A 7,209-nucleotide genomic window follows, 5' to 3' on the forward strand; every position below is an offset into this window, starting at 1 on the left:
GCACCCTGCTCAAGCCTACTGCCCATTTCATTTCTCATTCCATGACTCTTAACCCTGGACTACTCTTGCTTTTCCATGCTACCAAGCCTGCCTCGACCTGACTGTAGAGTTCAGGTCCAAGCCTGTCTCTGATGAAGTACCTGAGCCTCTTCTCCAAAGCTCCCTGCAAGGCCCTAGTGCTTCAAGCTTTTTCTCTCTTACAAAGTCCAGAGGCTCTCCCAAGTATGAACTTACAACTCTAGGCCCAGGCTGATAACATTTCTGTCCTGCTCCTTATAAACCCACATCACATGGTTGTGTGTTGGGGCCTCTTTGTCCCTCCCACCCCCCTTTTTTTTTCCTGAGGAGGAACTGGGAAAGTAGGTTTGGTATCCTATTTTCTTGGCTTTTGTGAGAAGCCATCCCTGGAGTACAAATTAGAATCATGCTTCCCTAAGCCATTTCTTGACCTCCCTATTTAGAATTAACCCCCTCAAAACTTTAATCATACTCGCAGCACTCTATCTCCTTTTCAGCTTTATTTTCCTCCCTAATATTCATCACTGACTAGAATGCAAAATATTCTACTTCTATATTTGTCTATAGTTTGTATTTTTTCCACTAGAATGTAAATTGCAGGAGATCAGGGCTTTTGTCTGTCTCGTTCATTGCTGTCTCCCTGACACCTTGAGACATGATACACCATAGGTACTAAACAGTTATTGAATACCTGAATACGTAAAAGATCAAATGAACAAATTCTGGAGGACAGGGTTCAGACCTGGTAATAGGGTTCAAATCTGTGGCTTTCTAGCAGCTGGCTTCATGAGAAATAAGATGAAGGTCATTTCCATGCATGGCTATTATTTATGTTCCATTCATTTATCCATTCATTTAACGACAAATGTTTGTTGAGAACTTTTTGTATATAAGGCACTTTTCTATATGTTGGAAGTTGGTGCAGAGTTCCAGGTTAGCAGGTTTATTAGGGTCAGTAGGGTTTAGAAATGATATTACTATACACTGTTATGAATGCTTACTTACATGCTGGCTGAAAGAATATGTGAATGAATGCTAGAGAAAGTGTCCTGTTAGAGGTAGGTGCAGAGTGGGAGCGCAGAGAAAGATGTGAGTGCCTTGAAGGAGGTTATGGACAGGTGTTGCTGGGTGTAGATTTACAGAGGAGAAAGCATTTATTTTACACACTGAGGAGTTGTTGGTAGACTTCCCTCTGGGTTGAGAGAACTGAATGCCCAAAACATAGATGAGGAAGCTTATGTCATTTGGGGGGAATTGCTGAGTTATTTGTGACCAGGGATAAGACTGGGAATGTAGGTTGGGGCAGGATTAGAAAGTATGTTAAGAATTTTAAGTTTATATCCTGTAGGTTGTGGGACACCACTTAAGGTTATTAAGTGGGGAGTGACATACATGTTATATGTTGCAGAAACATGAACATTTTTTAGTGCAAAATATTTGGAATTGGAGAAGGAAAGAAATTTCATATAGGAATGCCTGCTAGGGAGCCATGACTCTGGTCCAAGTGGAGATGATAAGGAAGACTAAGGTAATAGCAATGGGAGCAGAGTGGTGATGACAGAGTACATAGATATTTTGGAGGTGGAATCCATAGGATTTGATGAGAAGAATAAAGTAAAGGGAGGAATGAGGAATGTTTATGGAGTTTCTGATTCGGGAATTGATATATTATTTTATCCTTAACTTATATGAGTAATACATGGGGTAGAGGGAATAGGTTGGTGGAAAGATGGGGAGGGCGACACCAATTTGCTGTTAGACATGCCACATTTGAGTTGCAGATGCTCTTAAGAAGGTGAGCCCTGAGCTCAGTGTAAAATGGGGCTGTAGATGACGATCTGGGTATCATTGCTGAGGCTATGAGCTCCATCAGACAGAGGATACAGAGCCAGGATAAAAGCAATCCTAGGATGGGATGCTGAGGTATGTGAATATTTAAGAGAAACTGGTAAAGATGGACAGTGAATACTCAGTTTCACCAGAACCAAAGGAGATATAAGGGAGGAGGAATCTTTGCAGAAGGAAGAAATGGTTACATAAAAAATGCCGCAGAAGGTAAGAATGAGGTTCAGTAGTTAGGGGTCTTGGATGACCTTAACAAGAGCCATTTCAGTTGGATGCTGAAGGTGACAGCTGGATTGTGGGGTTTAGAAGGTAGGAAAGCAGGACAAATGCTGTACATTTTGTATGAATGCATGGCAGCACCCCCTTTATGCCCTTGGCCCTACCCCATGCAACCCTTCTCACAGAAACAGATCCTCACTCATGCAGGGCTTACAACAAGTTGAATTAATTGAGCACCTTGTGTTCCCATGAGAACTCTGTGATAGTATTCACCCGTTTACATGATGTGACTGCCCGCCCTTTCCTTTTCCTTTAGCATCTTCGCAGATGTTTTTTTTTATGTAACTGAGGAACACTACTTACTGACCAAAATGTATTTGAGGAGGTGAGTGAGGTCCAGAAAGTCTTCATTTTTAGAAAGGTCAAGGGCAGATGCTGTAATTACCAGTAGCAGTCACATATCCTGAGATGTCCTTGATTTAAGTTCTGTGCTGGTGACAGTATCCTCTGTCACCTATATAATAATAAAAAAAAAAATTGCTGAGATCATTCTCTAAGCAGAACTTTGCAAATAAGGGCAAAAATCACACACGTACTTATGTATCTATGTATCTAAATGTATAGGAAAATCTGAAGGGTACACACCCAGCAGCAGTAAGTAACTTTGGGGAGAGGAGTGAGATTAGGGGAGGGATAAAGGTAGAACCTCACTTTTTAGTTTATAGTCTTCTGCACTGTTTAAAATTTTCAATGAGCATATACACATGCATTACTTGTGCAGTTTTTTAAAAGTGGTAGTATCTCCTTATGTGGGAGACTGTCCTTTCCACAACTACCCCAGCACAAAATACTACATGGAGTTTTAAAGCACTGAGGGTTTTAATATGAGTTCTTCTTGTTGACAAATGAGTCATGAGCCCATTGGCAAAGGAAGAAATGTGAGAGAGAGGCGAACCAAGAAAAGCAGAAAAATGTGTATAAATATCACAAGCAAACTTTGGTGCTCTTTTCAGCAGCCAGGTGGTATTGTACACTGCTCCAGAGTATGGTCCACTTGCATCTGAATCACAAAGGGCCGCTCAGTAGAAATACAGATTCCTAGGTCCCACGTGATCTACCAGCCTGGATGCTCTGAGGATGAGACCTAGGAACTTGCATTTTTCAAGATCACTGCTGGTGATTCCAAGGTATATACAAACATTTGAGGATCACTGGTACATATAGAAGAGTAGTAACTGGGAATCTGAGGGCCTGAGTTTTAGTTCTAACACTTACCATTGGTGTGGGCTTCGCACACGTGGCTCCCCTCTCTGAGTCTCACTTTCTCACCTGAACATTAAGCAACCCCTTCCAGTTCCAGGATTCTATGCTTTGTATGATTGTAAGCATGACGCAGCACTGTGAAGAAGAAACGTTCCTCCGAAGAAATCTTCTCGTTATCATGTTTGTGTTCATGCCTGCTCCTACTAAAGTAGGAAGCAGGCTTTAATGAAATCATGTTTATTGTTTCAAACTTTTGAAACCTGAGGTTATCAAGCCCTTGGGTGCTTTTCTCTGACAGTAATTCCTGCTGCTAATGGTGTCCGTTATGGGGCATGTCCTTGAAAATGTGGTAATAGAGCGGTCGTTAAAATTTCTCCTATCTCTTCCTTATTTGTAAGTATTTAGGTGTGAAGTGTCTGGAACTGGCTGGGGCAGGAGATGAGGTTGGTGGAGGAGGCATGGGGAATAGAGAGAGTGTTGTGAACATAAAGAAGTTTAATTCCTTAACATGGAGGTCACTGAAATGCTAAGTAGCCTTTAGTGTGGGTGTGATGCTTTCTTTACTCTCACCTCCTTTCTATGTTTAGTGACTGGATAATTAGGTCTCCTGCAAGCTGCTTTGCTCCTGTTCTGGCACTTTGAACCAGATTCCCTGTTTGCTGGCCACAGAGTGATAGAGGGTTAGCTTGGTGAAATGGCCTTGGAGTTATACCCTAATATAAGAAAGTGGGAGCAAGCGGTTGGAGAGTATTAGGATAGAGAGTATCTCTTCTGCTGACCTTTGCTTGGCTTCTAACCTAAAAAAGAAAAAAGGAAGAAGGAGGATTTCTTCCTTCTTTGGAATTTCACTGTACAGAATTCATGAGAATTTCTTACATTTGTTTAAAATTACAATTGTTAAGGACATAAAAATGTGGTTTCACTGTTGTGTGGTACTCTACTGAATTCGGTATAGGCTGGTATATCATAACCACAAGGAAAATAACCACATTCACATGCACACACATACAAACAGTACCCTGAAATTTCCTGATGGTATGTGGGATATTGAAGTCCCAGTTGTATTTTGCAAGAAATTGTGGCCCTTCTTTGCTGTTTCCTTTTCTTTTCCAGCCCTAGAACTATCACCCTTCCTTTCTCTCTCCCTCTCTCCTTCCTTCTCTGCCTCTCTTCCTTCTTCCTTTGAAAAGTGACATGTCTAACACATTTGAGCCCTAAGAACACTTTTTCATAGACTACTGTGATTTAATACATGCAACGGGCCAATATTTTAAAAGTGCAACTATTTATGAATTCTATAATGGCGGGGGGAGCAGGATATAATGTTGAGAGGAGACTCTTCTTTTGTTGAAAAAAATCACCTTTACAGGACTATTGCTTATAAAAAAAGCAAAGTTCAGAGCATGGACTCTGATGGGAGAGGTTCGCACAAAGGAAAAAAAAATTCTGTGCTAAGTAGTGAAAAGGACAGTGTTCATTGAGTAAGTAAGCAATTCTAAGAGGTTGTTAGGCTAACATTTTTTAAATGTCCTTAAGTTTAGCAATATCCCGTTAAAAGTGATTTCATAGACTATTAAACCCTATGTGATGGTATGGGGGTTAAATCTTATCCAGATATACAAGACCACTGCTTGATTGCAATGAAAAAGATGGATAATGTTGGAGAGTCTGAACTCTTAGAGGTCATCTAACTTTGAAAAGATGAATGGAGTTTACTTGATTGACAGATCTCATAGAAGAGAATTTTGATGGAAACAATCTGACTTTGTAATCAGTCACAGTGTTGTTTTTCACTGTCACCCTGGAATTCCTCCATTGATACAGTGCCTGCTTTGCAAGCTGTTTTTTCTTAGTCACTGCTTTATTCTCCAAAATTCTCTTCAGGTTAAGCAATACAAAGCCACACTCAGTAACAGTGATTCACAAATAAAAAGTTCATGATCTATAGTCCTTCTATAGCTCTCAATTTTTTTTCTCCTTCTTGAGCTTTTCAGTTTAAAGATAAATAGAGACACTTCTGGGATGACGAAATTAATTTGTCTCAAATTGTTGTCATCAAGTTAAAAATTACCCAATTCATATTGGTTCATTCTAGCCCAAACAGTGAGGGTTTTATAGATAATATTCCTTAAGTATAGTTCGTTTTAATCTTTGGGGGAAAAGAATCTTTACTGCTAGTCAATAGTCCAATGCCTGGGATTAGAAGGTGAACGTGGGTATTAACTGTGGTTGACACTGCATGCCCTACATCAGTGATTATATCAGGAGTCAGGGGCCTTAAAGGGAGATTGGTGCCACAGACCTGGCGCCAGGCACAGACAGGGCCTGGCTCTTAGTCATGACTGATGTTGGGCTGTCAAAGTGATTTCTGGATGTTGTGACCTATTACCAGGTCCCCTGCCCTGAGATGCTCAGCCGGTATTGAATAAACTTGCTATTAATTTGTCTTTTTGCTTTTGTGTTCCCTTAATTTTCTAGCCTCCCTTTCTTCATTTTACCCCATCCGTGGTTAAGAGACTATCATCTGGAAAGTGACTCTTGAGGAGTTGGCCTGAGGGACTATAATTGAGATCATGAAGGAGCCCAACCTCAAAAACTATCGGCGTTAGAAAGGGAATCTTAGGAGGAGGAAGGTATCGAGGAAGAAAGCTTGGGAGATGAGGGATTTCCTCACAGGATGTCCTGACAAAAAGAGACAGCTTGGGTGTCACCTGGGAAAGAAAACATTATAGCTAAAAAATCAAAGGGAGTCCTGCTGAGAAGGAAAAGATGTGGGGAAGAACTGGTTAGGAAGTGTTAACAGAGAAATCAAGAGGTTGGGAAAGAAAGCAGGAGTACACTTAAGAAAGAACCATGTGCTAGAGACCATTTCAGAGTTTCCCCTAACTGATGGTGTACATTCATGCTTTCCCCACACCTGAACTTTTCTGTAATCTAACAGCCTTCAAAGCAGTCGGTGTTCCCATTAAATAATTAAATATCTATAAAGATATATATTATGAAAGTTCATAAAAATAAATGTGATTATTAGATAGGAAAATCCAATTTCTTTTTTTTCCTTAACCAGTCTTAAGAGTCTAATGGAGAAGGGCCTCTGAGAATTTCCCTTAAATCAATATTAAAAAAATTCTGTCCTCTCCTCTTCTGCCATTAAAGCCTTGCATGGCAGTGAACCAAAGTGCATTAGAGGTATACTGGGGATGTGTTAGTGAGGAAACTTACAGTCAAGGAGATGAGAATGTTTCTGCTGCCCTCTGTTCCCATGGGTTTTAGTTTAGTAAAGTCACCATCAACATTCTTAAGCTGTATTTACTGTGTATATTTAGTTTTAAATCAACTGCACAAGATTTATTTACTGCATGGGTTATCTAAGACTCCTTTTTAATTTAATATCAAAATATTAAGTAGAGTTTTAGGGTCTGAATTTCCTCCCATTGTGCCGTTGATATGTAAACACGAAGAAGGCTATGGTGAAGCCAACAAAACATAGGGAATCTTTTTGTGAAAAAGACAATATCTCACAGAACATCTAAAATCAAATACAGTGTGCTTTAGGTTGTTCATGATCTGAGATTATTTGTTGTTAAAAGTACTCCTCTTAACTAGCATGGATGGCTACCAGTTGAACAAATTCTGGTGCCTGGAACTCACAGATAACCAAGAAGACTATCAAATACTATAAAATCACTGATAGGTACATTCTTAAATGACCAAACATTTGATACTTCTTTAGAATCACCCTTGATCTCATTTTAAAGTCCAAGCAATAGTTTAAAAAAATTTGTTCTTTCAAAACCTTCTAGTTTTCTGTACTTATGATGTGGTGGGTTAGAGTATTACATACAACATTTTTGAAAAATTTAG

Source organism: Aethalodelphis obliquidens, unplaced genomic scaffold, assembly GCF_003676395.1.
Source record: "Aethalodelphis obliquidens isolate GAN/ISIS:26980383/991018 unplaced genomic scaffold, ASM367639v1 scaffold8, whole genome shotgun sequence".
NCBI lineage: Eukaryota > Metazoa > Chordata > Mammalia > Artiodactyla > Delphinidae > Aethalodelphis > Aethalodelphis obliquidens.